General features: G+C 45.5%; 1 protein-coding gene across 6 annotated transcripts in view; it reads right to left on the bottom strand.

Annotated features, from left to right (window-relative positions):
* The window catches only part of DUSP16 (dual specificity phosphatase 16), a 114,323-nt gene that overhangs the window by 21,268 nt on the left and 72,767 nt on the right, over window positions 1–20,288 (bottom strand). The gene's annotated exons all lie outside the window — the stretch shown is intronic.

Here is a 20,288-nt window from a genome sequence, read left to right as displayed (position 1 = left end):
GAAAAGAGAAAGAAAGAAGAAAGAAAGAGAAAGAAAGAAAGAAAGAGAAAGAAAGAGAAAGAAAGAAAGAAAAGAGAAAGAAAGAGAGAAAGAAAGAAGAAAGAAAGAAAGAAGAGAAAGAAAGAGAAAGAAAGAAAGAAAGAAAGAAAGAAGAAAGAGAATAAGAAAGAAAGAAGAAAGAAAGAAAGAAAGAAAGAAAGAAAGAAAGAAAAGAGAAAGAAAGAAAGAAAGAAAAGAAAGAAGAGAAAGAAAGAAGAAAGAAGAAAGAGAAAGAAAAGAAAAGAAAGAAAGAAAGAGAAAGAAAGAAAGAAAGAAGAAAGAAGAAAGAAAGGAAAGAAAGAAAGAACGTAAGAAAGAAAGAGAAAGAAAAGAAAGAAAGAAGAAAAGAAAAGGAAAGGAAAGAAAGAAAGAAAAGAAAGAAGAAAGAAAGAAAGAAAGAAAGAAAGAAAGAAAGAAAGAAAGAAAGAAGAAAGAAAGAAAGAAAAGAAAGAGAAAGAAAGAGAAGAAAGAAAGAAAGAAAGAAAGAAAGATCTAGATTCTGGGATTCTCCTGGCAGCTGGTCAGTAAAAGTAACACGAATCTTGAATAAGTGGTCCCTCAATCATTCTGGTTAATGCTTTAGATTCTCTTCACATTATGGTTATCCTAGTATTTTTATTGAAGTTTTCCCCTCATTGCATTATCACATGTATAAACTGGCTGCTAGTGTTTTAGCCAGTATTAAGTCTGCTCAAAGAACATCTATCTGACGCTAGGACTAAAATCCCAGAGGTTACCACTGACCTGTCTACACTAGCATTCCCACCATTAATGTAGCTCTGCTGGTAGGAAATACGAAGATAAGTGCTAGTGCAGACAAAGGTTAAGACGGTTAGCCACAAACATATAAGCACAGTTCAAGATCGATTCCTTTCTCCTGTGTGGACAGGTTTCCCCTGAGAACTGTGTTAGTGTTAAAAAGCCACGCTATATGCTCCATCTGCACTGGCCTTACAGAGTTTAAAAATCATGATTCAACATAGTTGTTGGCAAACATGTGCTAGCAAAATCTGGCTAGCTAGCATGCTAGAAACCAAATTAAACTAAAGCATGGGCTTTTTCCTCTCATGCCTCATGAACAATTTACATATTACCATTAAAAAGTACCCAGCCACTTATTCAGTGCACATGTTTATTTGCCAGTGCTATTCAAAATTAGACAGTAAGTATGATACAAATCAAGATAAGAGTCTCCAGTTCTCTCCCCATGGGATCTTATAACATACAGAATTACAAGTAGGGAAAGTAGAGAGAAAATCCTAAACAGATTATAATTATAAATGCCCCTAAATCCTCTGTATCAATAAAATAGAGTATTAATATGCTAAATATACCAAACACTACAAACTGCAGTAACAGGTAACAAAAAAATTAAGTAATTCACAAAATTATACTGTTTTTGACAAAAAGCTTGTCCTGCCACCGTCTGAGTTGTATCTGTTCTCTGGATATATAGGAATTGAGTCTCTACTGCTGGCAGATCTGACATCTTTTACCAAAATTTAGGGCATGGCTACACTTGCGAGTTAGAGCGCATTAAAGCAGCCCCGGGTGCCCTAACTCATGACGCATCCACACTGGCAAGGCACGTAGAGCGCCCGGACTCCGCGGCTGGAGCGCTCCTGGTACTCCACCTCGACGAGAAGCATAACGCTTGATGCGCCCTGGCTTGAGCGCCGCAGCCCCAGTGTGGACGCCCTGGTCTATTAATGCGCTCTGATTGGCCTTCAGAAGTGTCCCACAATGCCTGTTCTAGCCACTCTGGTCATCACTTTGATCTCTACTGCACTTCCCTCAGGTGACCAACAGTCAGACCCGCCCTTTAAATTCTCTGGGAATTTTGAAAATCCTCTTCCTGTTTGGTCAGCAAGGCCGGGAGTGTTCTCAGCGAATCTTTCCAGGTGACCATGCCTCCAGGTGATCTCCAGTATGGAGCAATGGCAGGGTGCTGGACCTCATCAGTGTTTGGGGGGAGGAAGCTGTCCAGTCCCAGCTGTGCTCCAGCTGTAGGAATTATGATACCTTTGGGCAGATATCAAGGGACATGATGGAAAGGGGCCATGACTGGGACGCACTGCAGTGCAGGGTTAAAGTAAAGGAGCTGCGGAATGCCTACCACAAAGCCCGCGAGGCAAACAGTCACTCCAGTGCTGCCCCCGAGACCTGCCTTTTCTAGAAAGAGCTGGATGCGACCCCACCTCCTCTCTGAGTACCACCATGGACACTTCAGAACCCAGTTCAACAAGGCAGGACAAGGAGGAAAGCGGGAGCGAGGGTGCTGAGGCGGAAGAAGACACCCCGGAATCCCTAGACGCATGCAGCCAGGACAGTTCTCAAGCCAGGAGGAAGGTAACCAGTCGTGGTGGCCGGTGCTTGGGGAAGAACAAACACCAGAGGGGGTGCCCGGTAAGCGGCTTTTATTTTGGGAAGGAAGTTGTTCAGTGCAGGCTCTTGGGGTGAGGAGGGTTAGGGCTGCATGCTTGCCTAGATGGTGAATAGGGCGTTCATGTGCTCTCTCACATCATGGTAATCGGCCTCAGTGATCTCATCAAAAGGTCTCATGCAGAAGCTGGGCAATCCGCTGGCACAGGTTCCTTGGCAGTGCTACTGTGCTCCTTGTCCCAGTCAGGCTAACATGTCCATGCCACTGTGCCGTGAGGACCATTGCTGCACACAGGCAAGCTGCATATGGGCCAGGGTGGAAGTCCCATTGTAGTAGAGGACCCTCCCTTGCTTCCCAGGTCACCCTCCTGGAAGAGAGATATCTTCCCAGATGAACTCCTGTGGAAAATGTGGGGAAAGTGTTCAGTATAGGGGCCCCCTGCCGCTGTTGGCTCTCCCCAAGGCACAGGACCCCAGAGGACAGTACAGCCCTGAAACAATCAGTCCCCCTTGCCCCTGTGCTTACTCACAATTTTGGGGCTCCTGTGGGTTATGTGTGCTCACTTTGGGATGGGCAATTTCTGCTATTGTATAGACTGTGCTTGTCTACTTTAAGTATGGCCGAATCATTGCTCTGTCTGGTGTGAACAATGCTGCCTCTGTTAAGTGTTGCATTTTGCCTTTACAATCTTGAGATCTCACCCTTCCTTGTTATCAACGGCCGAAAGACTCCAAAGAATTAGGAAGAGGACATGCTGCATGAAGTCATGCAGCAGTCCCTTAATGAAAAATCAAAAAGCGCAGGAGTGGCGAGAGAGTGAAAGGAGGGTCCACCAGCAGAATGCGGATCGCCGGCACCAAAGCACAGAGCGGCTGCTAAGCATTATGGAGTGCCAAGCGGACTCGATACAGGCGCTCATAGCCATGCAAGCGGAGCACTTCTGCGCCTGCCCCACCCCTTGCAGCTCTTGTCCCAAAACTCTCTCGTGCCCCCACGTCACCTCCAACGCACTTTACCCAACATCCGGGTTCTTATCGCCATCAGCTGCCTTCAACACCTGTAGCTTCACCACCCAGCCCTGCAAACTACAACCCTTACCCAACCCCCCTCACCATGCATTTTAGCCAGCCAGAAGTGCAACACTCATTGCACGGCACTCCAGACAGGAAGGCTGAGTATGATCACAGGACATACGCAAATCTGTGATTCTACCGTTCCCACCCCACCCCCTTGCCCTTTCTGTTTCCCAAGCAGTTGTGTTTCTTTTCAATAAATGGAGTTTTTGGCTTTGAAAACATTCTTTATTATTGCATTAAGTAAAAGATACCTTAGCCCAGGAAAGCAACAGGCACTGCAAGTCAGTGCAGCAAACACAGATTCCTACTGACACTGGAACCACTGCACTTCACTCTCGTGCAGGGCACCAGACATTACTGGTGGCTTTCAGCCTCAAATTGCTCCCTCAAGGCATCCCTAATCCTTGCAGCCCTGTGCTGGGCCCCTTTAATAGCCCTATTCTCTGGCTGTTCAAATTCAGCCTCCAGGTGTTGAATCTTTCACCCCTCCCTTCACAAATGTTATGGAGGGTACAGCATGCGGATATAACCGTGGGGATGCTGTCATCGGCCAGGTCCAGCTTCCCATACAGACAGTGCCAGCGGCCCTTTAAACGGCCAAAAGCACACTCCGCAGTCTTTCTGCACCGGCTCAGCCTGTTGTTGAACCGCTCCTTGCTCCTGTCCAGGCTCCATGTGTAGGGTTTCATGAGCCGTGGCATTAAAGGGTAAGCAGGGTCTCCAAGGATCACAACGGGCATTTCAACTTCCCCTACAGTGATCTTCTGGTCTGGGAAGAAAGTCCCGGCTTGCAGCTTCCTGAACAGGCCGGTGTTCCAAAAGATGCATGCATCATGCACCTTTCCGGACCAGCCTGTGTTAATGTCAGTGAAACGCCCACGGTGATCCACAAGCACCTGGAGAACCATAGAGAAATACCCCTTCCAATTAACATATTCGGAGGCTAGGTGGGCTAATGCCAGAATTGGAATATGCATGCCATCTATCGCCCCTCCGCAGTTAGGGAAACCCATTTGTGCAAAGCCAGCCACAATGTCCTGCACGTTACCCAGAGTCACGGTTCTTCTGAGCAGGATGCGATTAATGGCCCTGCAAACTTGCATCAACATGATTCCAACAGTCGACTTCCCCACTCCAAACTGGTTAGCGACTGATCGGTAGCTGTCTGGAGTTGCCAGTTTCCAGATTGCAATAGCCACCCACTTCTCCACCGTCAGGGCAGCTCTCAATCTCGTGTCCTTACACCACAGGGCTGGGGCGAGCTCCTCACACAGTCCCATGAAAGCGGCTTTTCTCATCCGGAAGTTCTGCAGCCACTGCTCCTCATCCCAGACTCGTATGACGATGTGATCCCACCACTCAGTGCTTGTTTCCCGAGCCCAAAAGTGGCGTTCCACGGTGGTGAGCATGTCCGTGAATGCCACAAGCAAACTCGTGTCATATGCGTTATGTGAGTCGACATCATTGTCGGACTCCTCACTATCAGTTTGTAGTGTAACTGGGCGCGGACACACCGGCGGCACCTCCTGCTGGTCATCTCAGGGAATTAGCATTCCAGCCTCTAGAGCGCCCTCTGTCAGCTGGTGTCTCGCCTTGCTGCTGGCTCCTCTGTCCCTCCCAGGACCCTGGTGCCCCTTTAACTGGGTGCTGCCCCCTGGAAGTACCCCACAGTTCTGGGTCTCCCCCTCCCAGGGGAACCCCCCACCCACTATCCCTACCTCGCCTCAGTCGTAGGCTCCTGCCAGTCACCAGCTAGCCCCCGCTCCCTGGGGCAGACTGCAGTATGAGCCACCCATCACAGGCAAGGTTGGGTTTGGACCTGCTGCCTCTGCCTACCCATGGCTGCCCCTGCAACCCCCATACCTAATAGGCCTTCCTAGGCCTGCAGCCTGGGGCTTTCCTAGGCCAGAGCTCCCCAGCTCCCTTGGCCTTTCCCCAGCCCTGCTCCAAACTAGGTCCTCTAATCAGGTCCCTCCCTCTCAGAGCTAGAGAGAGTGTTCTTCTGTTCCTGGCTTCCCTGGCTTTTATATGGCCCGCTGGGTCTGTTTGGGGTGTGGCCCCCCGCTGCGACTGCTCTGCCAATCAGCCCAGCTTTTCCCCTGCCCCAGCCCTCTCCCAGGGCTATTTTAAACCCCTCTGGGCCCGAGCGGGTGTCCAGTAGCTACAGTAGCTTGAGGAGTAACTTGACTGCTATTCGTGACGTGTTGGTGAGACCCATCAGCATATTCCTCAGCAGTTCAGGATCCATCCCCACAGCGCGCAGTACAAAAAAATGTTGAAAGATGGCGCCAAATGTGGACAGAAGCACAGGGACTGCTGGGATGCAAAGCGATGCATCACGGGGTGTTGGGACAGGATCCAGAATGCCCTGCACCCCACCCACCGCCCTCTTCCCACAAGCCACAGCGTCAGAATGGGAAGAGTGCTCTGTGGGATAGCTGCCCATAATGCACCGCTCCCAATGCCGCAAATGTGGCCACGCCAGTGCGCTTGCAGCTGACAGTGTGAACACACGGCAGAGCTTTCCCTGCTGCGCTCTCTGAGGGCTGGTTTAACTCACAGCGCTCTACATCTGCAAGTGTCGCCAGGCCCTTAGTTTAATAAAAAAATTAAATCCCATCTATTTCAGATTTTCAAAGCATTTCCGTGTCTTACAATGCAGTCACATTCTTAACAGCTCCTACGTATCTGAAAAGCAAAATATATGTCTGGCAAAATCCAAAAGTAACTCAGCAGGACAAAATACTATGGTTAACAATTCTATTTACAGACGTATCCCTTTACCCAGAGAGAAGTCTCCCTTTTGTTATGTTAGCAATAGAGTATTAGCCAAAGATCTCAATCAATCAGTCTTCAATAACTGAGTGCTAAACGTTAGTCTCCAAAATATTATTCTTTACGCCAAATGACTTGCCGGTAACAAGCTCAGCTGAAGAGAGGTTTACATTAGAAGAGTTTCATTGATGGTATTGTCTCAGGGCTTGTCTACACTGGCCAGTTTCTGTGCAGTAAAGCAGCTTTTTGTGCTCAAACTGCAGATATGTGTACACACTGCCATGCCACTTTGTGCGCTGAAACGCCTCAGTTGCAGTGCTGCAAAAAAACCACCGCAACGAGAGTCATAAGGCTATTTGCGCAAAGGCTCCAGCGCTCTATTGCCAGTGTAGACACCTGATTGCTTTCTGCGCAGTAATTGGCCTCCAGAGCTGTGCCGCAACGCCTCAAATGACCGTTCTGCTCATTGTTTTGAACTCGGCTGCCCTGGAGACATGCGCTCCTCCCCCGTTTCTGACAGCTGTTGCTGATGTCGGGGTTTCCCTCTCCCCCGCCTCAGGACTGGTTGCTTCCTGCCGCTGTCTGAATATACAAGACAGTATGCTGACACACGCTCTGTCCACCAAAACACACTGTCTCTCTCCCCCCTACATACACACACTCACTCTTCCCGCCCACCCCCGCACACACTTCAGTTGCAAAGCAGCTGGCAATGTAGTAGGATGCCCATGGAACAATGGGATTGGGAAACCTGCATCATGTGATGCTGGGTCCGCCCCATGGGGCATTGCAAACCCTTCCCAAAGCACCCTGCAGCCAGTTCAACATAAGCTACCATAATACACTGCTGTCTTTGCTGTTGCAAGAGCTGCTAACATGGATGCGCTCCAGCATCACAAGGAGCACAGTGTGGACACGCAACAGCAGTTTAATTCCAGCGTGTTAATAAAAGTGGTATAACTTGTGGCCCAGAAACTTGCCAGTGTAGACATACCCTTAGCCTCCAGCAGCAAGTTCCAGCCATGAGTGGATGAGGAAAATAATTCAGTCATCCACTTGGAGTAGGGGGAAGAAAAGAAAAGCATTCATGGTTTCAGTGTTTTCAAGAGTTCCTATTAGTTAGGCTCCCATCCCAGATAATTCCTATTTTACTCTACTTCATCTCCATTCTGGAGAAGAGAGATTCATTGTCCTTTGATTAATATGTTGAGCAATGCATTGTGGACTAACTGTGGCCCTTTCCAAATAATTTACAGAGTTCTTAATGTCTACCAGATATTGCTTCAACTTTTCCCTCTTATGAAAAGAGATCCTTGAATATTTAGTCACTTATGTGGCAGGTCAAGACTTTTAGATGTAGCTGATTTAAGATGTTGTAGGGCCAGAGTCTCAGCAGCCCATCTGAAAGGAGAAGGAAGATTAAACAAAGTCAAACTATCGTCTTCTACTTCTGATGATGCTTCCAGTACTTCCTCTGGGATATTATTCCCTAGTCTAATAGAGCTTATCATTAGGGAGACACCCTCACCCTCGCCCCGAGTATCCAGATATCACTGACATTCTGTTAATGGACTCTCCCTACACCCAGTCTCATGTTAAGACCTTTCAGTTCCTTTAAATGTTTTCCTAATTCTTGCATTGTACATCACTGCCTAATTCTGTCCCACTGGCATCAATGGGAGCCTGTGATGGGGTACATAGACTCCACACTAACCAAGAAAGGGTTAACAAGAGTCTGAGAGAGGCCCAATCAGACCCACCTTGTTACAGGTGTGACATGCCTAGCCTGGAGGGAGGAGTTAAAAGAGGAAGATTCCAGCCCAGTAGTGGCTGACTGTGAGAGGACCTTTTAGGCTAGCTTCACAAAGCAAGGCCCAGCTGGGGCCAGAGCCAAACCAGAGCCTCTAAAGTCTCAGAGCCTCCTGAGGGCAGACAGGCAGGCCTGGTGCAGGACCTTTATCTTTCTTTTGTTCCCCTGAACTAGTTTGGTTCCCATTTTGGGGGTGGATCTGCAGAAGAGAGTCAGCCTAGGAATAGGCTGTGTGGACCATGGTAGGAAGCAGCCCAGAGATACAGAAGAGAGGGTCTGAAGAAACAGGCTCTCTCTTTTTCCTGGTCTGGAATCCAGAGCAGAGTGTGGGCTTGGGCTCCCCTCTGGGCCCACCTAAGGCAGTGGTACAAAGAGCCTGGAGCCAGCTCGCTGGAAGGCCCTCAAAGCCTGAAGTTGGGCTGAAGCTCAAGGGCTGCCAAAGGAGAAGCCACTATGTCCTGCCCAGCCATGAGGCGGTGTGCCTGCGGTGAGTACACTCTTCCACAGAGCCACTGCCTTCAAAGGGTGTGAGAACCAATCCTTATTTCTTAATTACTTTGTCTACCTTTAATATGCCACACTCCTTTAAAGTCAGATGCAACATCTTAATGAATGTGTCTTTAGTTCCCTTCTGTTAAATACCTTCTGTTTTTCCTTCCCCACAACAGCAGAGACCAATTCAAACAGCAGACATTATCCACACAAACACAGCCTCAATAAAGTAAAAATATTGACAGATGTCATGAGGAAATGCAACAATTTCAGTTTACACTTTCTGATCCAAATATAGAGCATAGTATCAAGAACTTGAAACAATAATATCTATCTGTACCATAACTTTAAGCTGCAACATAGGAGTGAAACTAAATTCCAGCCCAAAGATCTGGCACCGTCCATACTTTTGTTAGCTGATTTTTGACATCAGAAATACTGAATCATGATACTGAAGTTTTACATAAAAATGTTCCGATAGTGAAAAAGTATCCCATCTTGTTTCAAGTATCTCTGGCTGCAAAGCTTGGTTGTGTTCCATACTAGAGTACCTGCAGGCTGAAAACTAGCATGCTCCTAATACAAGCGTCTTCCTATGCGAGAACAGAGCTTTAGTTAATGATACTACCTACTGTCTTGCTGTAAAGGTAACTGGAAAACTAACTTAGTGGACACAAAGCACAAATCCTGCCTTCAAAAAGAATCACACATTCAAGCTTATTGGGGAAGAAATAAATTTTTTTTTTCATAACATGTGCATCACCTTTCTGCCAAGGCAAACTTAATCTCTAAATCATCTCCATAACTACTTAAATTGGAACTAGGCTAGTGGCAAGATCAGATTTGCAGCACCCTGCTGTTTGTTTTAGGAAGAGAAAATGTGCTTTTCTTTTGGCACTCATTTCTAAACAACACCCATTCTCTACTACCACTCCAGCCCTTGCAAATAGTAAATCAATCACATGGGCATGTTGGAACTGTAGCAAGATCTACAGGTCATTAACAGAGCTAGTAGTTTAACAAAGTTTCACTGAAGCTTTTGATAAACTTAACTGGGCCTAGGTCCTAACCTCCGAGGCAAGTTTTGGTAAATCTCAGTTCACCTTCTAGCCAGGGGTGCCTAAACCACAAGGATAATCCTCTGTTTGAAATATCTGGCAAGCTATTCTTTGTAGTCCTAGCAATCAGGGCAACTGCCAAATGCACAAAGGACTGGAATTAGAGAGACTGAAAAAGTCAAGAAGAACTTTGAAATATTTGTTTTTAAATAGCCTTATTGAGCCATTCAGGTTCTTCTGTGCTTTATTGTGAAATTGGAATCAAACAACTTGGTCTTTTGACTTTCAACAAAACAAAGCCTCTTCTCTTCTATTTGTTTTAAAACTATGGACGGGGGGCAGAAGGGGAGAATTTCCTAGAAGTATAAACTGTACGCTATTTTCATTCTCTTTTCAAAACACAACCAATAATCTCCCCAATAAGTGCAGAAATTTGAAGGTCTTTAAAATGAAAGTTTTGAAAGATTACCTGTGCCCTGCAAATAAAAATATGGTAACACAGATAAGTTCACCTCATGTCAAACTAAATGGCAAACTGTTTCTATTCATCAAAGCTAAATTGCAATTTCTTATTTACTGTATGAAAAGATGATTGCCAGTTCCAAGGGAGTACTTAATGTCAATTATTGTACTGTCAAAGTGGCTTTTCAGTGCAACCTATTTGCAGAGCATGTACAGACAGTCAGATGCATAATGGAGTTCACTTTTCAGCACCAAATAATTGCAAAAATGTCACTCAGCCTTGGCAATTTTCTTTTTTGGTTTGGAGAAAGGTCTGGTCCTATAGAAGAAGATATTAGATGTCCAAAAAAAAAAAAAATTCTGGTAAATGGATGTTGACATTAAAGTCAGTTGGACTGTACCTATCTGAAAAAAATAATCCACTATAGCTCAGCTTTTTGTTTTGGCTCTGTAAACTTATTAACGGAGTTTGGAAGATACAACTCTACAAGAAATTACAATTAGACATAATTGGCTAAACCTAAATCAATTCATTAGGTAGCTTGTTAGAATGAACTGGATTCTCCTCAATGAGTTCACAGTTTTAAATAAACATCAACATCTGTTCATTTTAGGTAGCGGTCAGCGCACTCAACACATATTGATGTACCACAGTGCATTCTAGTGCAGACTTGTTTAGTTCATTACTTGTGGCTATGATTCTCAAATGGAGTTTCTATGAAACTATGTTATGGTGCCAAAAGCCTTCAGTGATTTAGCAGCCCAAAATGCTTGTGGGTGGCAGAAAACACACAGTGTGCTCCCCCCCCCCCCCCGATCTTTACTGTAAAGCCAGCTTTCCTTGCATACATGCCTCCACTTCCATTCACAGACTTCTGCCAAAATCCAGTCTCCTATTTAATTACCCTGTTGCTATGGATCTGAAAAGTGGTGGCTGCTCAACCTCCCTTTGATCAAAGCACTCCAGATTCCTAATACAGTTTACATGTGTTATGATTGTTAAGGAATCCTAATACCAGAGGCGTTTCAGCTCCCTTCCTAGCTAACTTCCTAGCTAATTGTATAGCTAACAATATAGGGCCAAACCTAGAAGGGATGAAAAGTTTTCACAAACTCCTTCAGGCGGAGTTATTTTCCTGTTCAAATTCATCATCATCATCTCGGCACAGAGAGAGGCCTGCACCACACACCTCGACCACGGGGTACCCGAATGATGGGAAAGTTGGCACGGCTAATTGTCACAACTAGTTTGTAGGAGAAAACTGAGACAGGTCCTTAAAACTGCTTTGTTTAACATGCAAAGACTGACTAGGCATAGAGACAGAGCTACTCTCACAATCCTAGAATTTTGGTCCCGCCAGGTTAGAATGGGGTAGTTGTGATAACATGGGGAAAAATATTGTTGGTTGCTGCTGCAGGTACTATATCAGTTCTGTAGACAGAGAATTTCCCTTCTCCAGGGCCACTAAACCAGCATCTTTGACTAAAGAGAGACAACAACCTCTATTATAGAAACAGATTCTCCTAGGTTCTGGATCTATGATCTGGATTTGTAAAGTACAAATCACAGAAATGTGTAACTTAAATACTCTATCAGTACAATCTAATACCCATTTCAACCATTCAAGATGGAATCCTACTGCAAAGGCATTTTAAAACTACGAAAAGAAAATGAGAAGCTTCCTCTCCGCAGACTGTGTTCCAGTGCCTTATTCTGAATATTCACACCTTAGTTCCTTCAGCTGGATCAAGCTAGGCCTTCATACACACTTCAACGGGTAGTGCTGATGAAAGATAACCAGGAAGATTTCAGCAAAAATTTAAACACTAGCAGGTTCTGATTAAAAATACTTAATTTACATAGTATGTTTGCTGAGAGAAGCTCAAAAGCCCTTTAATAAAGGCTCCTCACCCCTGTGAGGTAGGTGTTTATCCCCATTTTATATATGGGGAACAAAGACACAGTGATCACACAGGAAGTCCCTGGCAGTCAATTATAACTCAAGATCCAGATGTCATAACTCTTGGTCTCCAGTTACCTCAAACTCCCCCTTTTCACCACAAGCACCAGCTACTCATCTTCAGTTTTAAGTCCATAACTGGGTTAGCCCTGCCCTAACTCCTCTCTTACCTGGTCATAAGTGGTCAATCTCTGCTCCTGCTCAGCCAACGATGCCAGCCTTCATTGCCCAGCAGTCCAATTTCACTGTTGCCCCTTCTCCCATGCAACCCCTTTGGCATGGAAGGAAGTTCCTGTAAAGTTCCACAAGACCACTACGCTATCCTCTTTCAAATCTTTCTGAAAAACTCACCTCTGCTGTGATGCCTAGAAAATACTCAGCAATGAGTAGGCAGCTGGAGGGCTGTCATCACTGACGGTTACACTAATCAGAGTAGTCTAGCTGTTACCTTGCACTCCCACTGTCTCTTGTATCCATCTTTTACAATCTAAGCGTGTGACAATAAACAATTCTTTGGGGGCAGAATTAGTCTTTTCAATGAATGCATGCCTCACATAATAGGGCCCTGTCCTCAACTCAGACTTCTAGACATAACTACAATACAAATAAATCACTAACCACTAGATAATCCTTCCTCCTAACATCCCTTTAAAGTTACTTTGAGAAGATTAATACATACTGCACACTAATTATTTAATGCTCTCAAGTGCTTTAGGGACACAACAACTGAAATTTTCCCATAAGTGTCTAAAGGTGAGTGCCCTTTTTAAGTGAGTTGAAAACATGGACAAAGCACAAGAAAGCAAGAGTCGTGCACGTGTGTGTGTGGGCAGGTGTGTGTTTTAATACCTTATCTCCTCACAAACCAAAATATTCCTTATTTTTGAGACTGTCAGGAAATTGAACTTGAAATATGAAAAGTTAGTAAGAAGAACAGACAGTTCCACTCCTCACTTAATTTACTCCTCACACTTCTGTCAAAGAGGAGCAACTTCACAAGCTCTGAAGGGAGCCCAATGCAGTTCTCCTCTGCCAAAAATCTGGTAGAGGAGCTGTAGGGTTGCTACCTTTCTAATTGCTGGTAACGGGAGACCCCTCCCACCCTGTCGCTCACTGGATCGTCTCAAGGAGACTGCCTACAGGTAGGAGGCAGCCCCGGCTGAGCAGGGCCTGGTGCAGGTTAATGACCCAGCCCCATTCCATGGTAACCGGACTTGTGGTTTGGGAGCCATTTAGGGTTACCAGGTCCCCTTTTTGACTGGACTTTCTGGTCAAAAACTGGACACCTGGCAACCCTAAATGGCATCTGGACACAGAAGCCAGAAACCAGACTGTCTGGGTAAAACCCGGGTGGGTGACAACCCCGGAAGCCCAAGAGGAGAGGAAGAGGGAAGAATTTTATTTGGGGGAGGGTCAGAGAAAACTGACCTTTATAATGAGACTCCCCAGTTGTGAGAGGTTAAAACATCAATGGAGTTCAAGCTGTCTCTTTCTCAACTTACAGAGACTAAGTTAATTTCAGATACCACAGTTTAGAGCAGCAGTTCTCAAACTGTGGGTCAGGACCCCAAAGTGGTTTGCAAACCTGTTTTAATGGGGTCACCAGGTCTAGCATTAGACTTGCTGGGCTTAGGGCTGAAGTCTGAGCCCCATTGCCTGGGGCTGAAGCCAAAGCCCGAGCCCCAGTGCCCCGGGCTTAGGTTACAGCCCCCCCCCCCCCCGACCTTGAACTTCAGCTTTGGCCCCCCTGCCCGGGTGGCAGCGCTTGGGTGGGCTCAGGCTTCAGTCCCCCATCCTGGGGTTGTGTAGCAATTTTTGTTGTCAGAAAGGGGTGGCAGCGCAATGGAAGTTTGAGAACCCTTGGTTTAGAGCAGGGGTGGGCAAACTACAGCCCATGGGCCACAACTGGCCCGTGGGACTGTCCAGCCCGGCCCCTGAACTCACGGCCGGGGTGGCTAGCCCCAGCCCCTCCCCCGCTGTCCTCCCCCGCAGCTACGCCACCACACGGGCAACATGGCTTATGCCCGCCCATCTCCCAGGCTTTCAAATAAGCCTATCCTGCCGCTCTAAGTGGTATGGTAAGAGTAAGGGGGTGGGGGGTTGGATAAGGGGCATGAGGTCCCAGGGGGCAGTCAGGAGAGAAGGAGCAGGGGGAGTTGGATAGGGGGTGGGATCCCAGGGGGGACAGGGAGTGGGGGGGGGTTGAGTGGGGGTGGGGCCCCAGGGGGGCAGGGGAGGTTAGATAGGCCTGGGAGTCCCGGTGGGCCTGTCAGGGGGCAGGGGTGTGGATAGGGGTTGGGGCAGTCATGGGACAGGGAGCAGGGGAGTTGGATAGGGTGTGGCATTCCAGGGGGGGGCAGTTAGGGGTGGGAGGTCCTGGGAGGAGACGGTCAGGGGACAAGGGGCGGGGGGGGGGGGGTTGGATGGGTAGGGGGTTCTGAGGGGAGCAGTCAGGGGGCAGGAAGTGGGAGGGGGCGGATAGGGGTCAGGGGCTAGGCTATTTGGGGAGGCCCAGCCTTCCCTAGCTGGTGCTCCACACTGTTTCGCAACCCCAATATGGCCCTTGGGCCAAAAAGTTTGCCCATCCCTGGTTTAGCGGTTTGACTGAGGGTATTGGAAATCCATGCAGAGCGCCTATTAAATGAAGTCCAAAGAAACAGCACATCCTTTTAAAAAAAAAAAAAAAAAAAAAAAAAAAAAAATCTCGTGAAATATTTAGCACAATCTCCCAGCAGTCTGACAAACACATACTGCTGGAAAACCAAAAGCCAGATATATGGTTACATGGCAAGATTCACAGAAGAATTCCTTCCTTAGCTACTCAATTGAAACCAGAGATCAATCAGTAACAGTGTCTGTTTAAAAGGATGGAAGGCCTGTTGGAGGAGCCCAGGAACGATGCATACTGGGGATACCCAAGAAAAGCAGTTACAAACATTGTATCACCCTTTTTAGTGTCATTCAAACGGTCTGATTTTCCACAACCTCCCTGCCCTTCCCAACTTGGATTCTTGTTAGAGATTATCAGAGTTAAAAGGTGAGGCAGAACTTCTCTTGGAAGTTTTCTTCACTGTACTCTGTCAACATGGACAGGAGGGAAAAGAAAAACTACTCATCTTTCTGCCAGTTTCTCAGCATTGCCACTCTTGACTTAAATGATATGCATAGCCATTCCCAATCTCTGTGTTATATATTATATATATACACACACACTTAACTGATTTTAGGTCAGGAGGCATGGGAAGTGAGAGACAGTAAAGTCTAAATCCCAGGTGACAGACCAAAAACCAAACAGCAAGCATCCACTAGAGAAGCAGCAAGAGATCATTTGACAGGTAAAAGGTTTCCCACTTAACCAAAAAACTTTCGGGTTGGCATTCTTTTTTTCCTCCTCAACTAGGGCCACTTCTATTTGTAAATTGTATAAAGTGGGACTCTAATACCCCTTCAAACAAAAAGTCCATTAAAAAATTAAAGCTATGTATCAACATTTCTAATTGTTTAAAGAATGTTTTTGCCTGATAACGAAGTCTAACTTATGCAAACTTATCTATTTTTATCTACCTCATTTCTATTTTCACTTGTGGATTGTTTCAGCACAATTGCGAAGACTATGTAAAAGACTAGCCTAGAACCGAAGACCAGAAGAGCAAACTAGAATTGAAGAAGTTGCTGTCCTCCAAACAAGAGTTTAACTAAGACTGGGGGGGTTGTAGAGATGCCTTATGTACCATTCAATAACAAAATGAAGCAGTATTAATATAAAAACCCATAAGTATACAAATACCTAAAGCTTAGCGAAGCGATACTTTGCTTCATGTAAGATTAGCTATTCTTCAATTGTGGCTTATGAGTAGCACCTTCAAAATTGTTTTCCCATTCCATATTTCCCCCCATACATATTAAAATGCTTATCTAACGCCACAGCAGTTTTTTCCCTGTTCGTACCAAAGAAAATAAAGTTGTCAGCTTTCTGCCTTGAACTTCTATGCATCTGCCATGTTTCCACCTTGTTTAAATGAACTGCAGATCTACTCAGATCATTACAATTCATGCATTCCAGCTCAGCTAAACAGGGATGCCTGCCATTTTCCATTACATAAGCTCACGCAGCTCACTCAGTTAGGAACACTGCCATTTCAGCAGACAGCATTATTTTTCCTTGCACTCTCCTGTTCGGTCCCTTCACACAGATTTTGCTGCGTTCTTACAGCAGATTAAAAAACAAATCCATTATATTACAGCAGTGAGTAAAAGGCTCCTAATCAGATCATGGCCCCATTGTCTGGGATGCTTTACAGCGCTCATCCTAGGGGCCTAGGCCAGCGCGACCTATTTCTGTGTAGGGGTAACAGAGCATGCCTAGGAACTGTGTGCCGGAGAGGCAAAAAGAGACAGACCAAGGGAAGCTTAAGAGAGCACACAGGTCTTTACCAAAAGTAAAGATGTCCTCAGGAAAATATTTTCAAATAGCAATCAGGCACCTATCATATGTGCCTTTGAAAATTTTCCCCTAATTCTGTAACCCTTCACTCACATGAGTGGCCCTATTCACTTCAAAGATAGGTTACAATGACAGGCTGTATCTATACTGAGCTTTTTCTTAAAATTTCCTACTCTTGCACTACTGCAGATGCAGCTCCACCAGCGATAGAAATGGTGGGAGCTCTAGTGTAAGTTGTAAGATCCTAGTTATAGTGGTACATGGGTTACTCCTGGGGCATTCTGTGCCAAAATGTTAAAAATCCTGCACACAATATTTTAAAATCCTGCAATTTTTTTGTCAAAACAGCACTACATAATCACACCAGTTTCAATTATTTTGAGAATTTATTTCAAAATACCTGTCAGCAAGTATGTCTGTAACAATACACACACACAAAAATTCCCCCAGGAGTAGAGAGTTAAAGAAACCCCTATGACAACCCAGTTTTTCTACCTTCTTCCCTCTCCCCTCAAGTCCAGCCGGGGGCCAGACACCCACAACCCCTCCCCTCCACCCCTGAGCCCAGCAGCAGGGTCCCCCCAGCCAATACACCCAAACCCCCTCCCCCTCAGAGCTAAGCCACAGGGCCTCCCCAGCCCAGATACCTGCACCCTCTCCCCACAAGCCCAGCTGCAAGGCCCCCCTCTTGCCCAGATAGCCACACCCCCAAACCCACCCACAGGCCAGCCATAGCCCCACCAGCCCAGACAACTGCTCTCCCCCTCCCACCTGAGCCTAGGGATCCAGAGGGAGTAAACAGCCTGATGCTCGGTCCCAGGCTTGCACAGAGTTTCCTGCACACCACCTCCTTCCCTCAGGGCATGCTGGGAATAGGGATAAGCAGTGGGTGCCCATTTTTCAATATCATGAGTAGTAAATTTAAAAGCCAAAACAGATCTTTAGAATCCTAAGAATGTTGCCCACAAGATTCAAGTGTTTTTACTAGGTCAAATCCAGGGTTTTAGCTAAGTGTGTCCCTTTAAGGAGCTTTCCATCTGTAATTTCAATTAAAAGTAATCTTCAAGGGGGAGGTGTGCCTTCATATTAAGCCTCAGTTAAAAAAAAAAAACAAAAAAAACAACCAAACAACTCATTGAACCCTCAGTAATGGGGATCAGTGAGACCATTCCCAAGAAGTCTATTAACTGCTGTTGAGACTTACTTTTTTTCCCTCCCCCAAAACACATTTATTTCAGGTCATTGTTGTAAATAAGCTACACAGTGATTAAGAAAAACCTTTAGACTTAAGTTTTTCCCTTTCTGCAAGGTGCATTGACCCCTAAACTCGTTATTAGCCATAAATGTTTTACAAGGGTTTGTTATCAACTTGCTGAAAGAACAATTTTATCCAGTCTTCTACAGAGCAAGGCACCAGCAAGCTATTGCCTTTTTTTTTTTTTTAAACACTAAATTTTACACAATTTTTTTTTTTTTAAACAGGCAAAAAAAAGATTCATTCCATTAGACTCATACTTAAAATACTCAAGCAGGAAAGGCAACTTTTCTAAGATTACATTTCCTACTGTGGCCTAATCTATAGCCTTGTCTACCACTTGTGTAAGACTTGCTCCTTTTTTAGTTACTAACCTTCTATTAAAAACAAACAGCATTTTAGACTGGACAAGATATTTTCCTACACAAATACTAAAAACAGAGGAAGTTGGATATAAAAGAAGGAAACTTGGAGATGAAGCAGTGTAGTCTGAGTATACAAATAGTTATCAATTTTTTTCCATAGTAGTTTCTTATTTGGCTCATCTTTCCTGAAATAGCACAGTTATTAATCTACTACATGTAGTAAATATTTCCACCTCTCAATTATGTTTATACTCTGCAACCACAAAAACCAGATTATCCCCACTTTACGTGAGGGTGACTCTACAGCCTCCCCTTCACTAAGAAAACAGGTTTTTAAATACAAGTTAAAGTACATATTGTCCTGTCTACACTAGGGTAGTCACACACTAGCTGGTCGGGGCTCAACTTTAGTGGGGAGCCTAGGTTTATGCTGATCAGCTAACACTTCAATAGTTAAAATTAAAACTTGCCTGGTCTGGCCTAACCACGTAACTAGCGTGCCAATAACAAACCTTTCTTCCTAGTGTAAACATGACCTACACAAGTGGGATTTGCCCTGGCCATGGAGAGTTGGGGTGCTTTCCCTCTGCACGGTCACTCACTCTTCTCCTCGACGCCACAGAAGAGTCTGTGTGGCTGCTCTTTGGGGTCTTCTCTCCATGGAGATTAGGAGGCACATGGAGGTGAAAGTAGAGCAGGAGACTGAACATGCTCCCCTGCTCAGCACCCAGCTATCCGTCCATTCACTCACACTCACACAGAGTTAATGCTTTTTCCAAAGCAGCATTGAGTCCTACTGTGCCTCCATCAAAACTGACATGAGCGAGCTCACCAGTAGGAAAACGACAATAGATGCAGAGAGTCAATCTCCACAGAACTTAGGTGTCTTTTCCTCACTGATCCCATGACTGATCTCCCCACTCCCATTAGAGGATAATGGTGCCCTGAAAATGCTGGGAGGTGAGCCTCATGGAGTTTTCTCTGGCCGCCTCCTTCAGGTTCCTCTGCCGGTGATCTGTCCCTTAGTTATTACGGAGCTGTATGGCATTTCGAGGAGGAAGAATTTGGTACGTCTTCCCTCTGAGTGCATTAAGTGTGAATACTTTGTATTGTGGCATGATGCAACAATGCAGTGTACGTTTTTAAAAAAAAAAAAAGCACCCTCAACACAGCCAATTGGACAAGTTAGACACTTGTAACGTTTGATCAGAAAAAGGATTTCATGATGTGGCATGAACTGCTTCTAACAAGTCCATTGTAAACAAAAACAGTTTCAATTTTAATAAAGCATTAGTCAAATCTCTCAGCATTTCTCTCTAAATGTATCCAGTGCCTGAGGGTAAAACTATTCCTGTTTATTAGGTTGAGGGGGGCCTCATACACAAGAAGAATTACTTGGCTGTAGAGACAGAAACTAAAGCTCAGAAGCATAACTCTTGATAAGACAGTCAAGAAGTAAAACTAGTCTCCGAGCACCCCGACACAGTTAAACAAGTCTACTCAGTGGGAGCTATGCAGAGACACAGAAGTCAAATAACTATAACTTCATTTTGCTTCAAGCACTGGGAGACTTCTCACTGCATCATTAGCAACAGGCATTTAGTTGAGTTTCTCTGTTGTAATACCTCCCTGAGATCCCCACACCCCACTTTCAAATTGGGCAATTTTCTCAGTTTCTATCAGCAACCAATGCAATTCACCACCACTGTTGGATGAAGTCACTGAAAAACCTCAAATGCAGCCTCCTGCTGCAAAGAAACATTTCTTTAGAATTTCTTCCCTTTCCCCCTTCCCTCTGCATTTCATTTTCTTATAACCATTTTCTCCTTAATTTCTATGCACCTTTCCCTTCCCAATGACTAAAGTAATTTCTTTGAAGGTTTTTGTTGTTGGTGTTTTGTTTTTGGAGGGCAGGTTTCTGAAATTTTCCCTCCCCTGCCAAAGAAGCCCGGCAAACCTTTCTTTCAGCTCCCTTCTCCTTAGCCTACCAACTCTTCTCCCTATCCTTGGCCAGATAAGGATGTGGGAACTAGAGTAGGAGATACAAGCAGCATCTCCAAAAGCTGAGTGTGCTGCATCCTCAGTGTTGCTGACCCCTATTTGGCTCAGAGACCAAACTCAGTCCGAAACTGATGTGTGCGTGCCTCCCGCTGGTCCACTTACCCTAC

Source organism: Chelonia mydas, chromosome 1, assembly GCF_015237465.2.
Source record: "Chelonia mydas isolate rCheMyd1 chromosome 1, rCheMyd1.pri.v2, whole genome shotgun sequence".
NCBI classification, from domain to species: domain Eukaryota; kingdom Metazoa; phylum Chordata; order Testudines; family Cheloniidae; genus Chelonia; species Chelonia mydas.
Note: the sequence above shows the minus strand (reverse complement) of the source record. Positions and strands in the feature narration are given on the sequence as shown.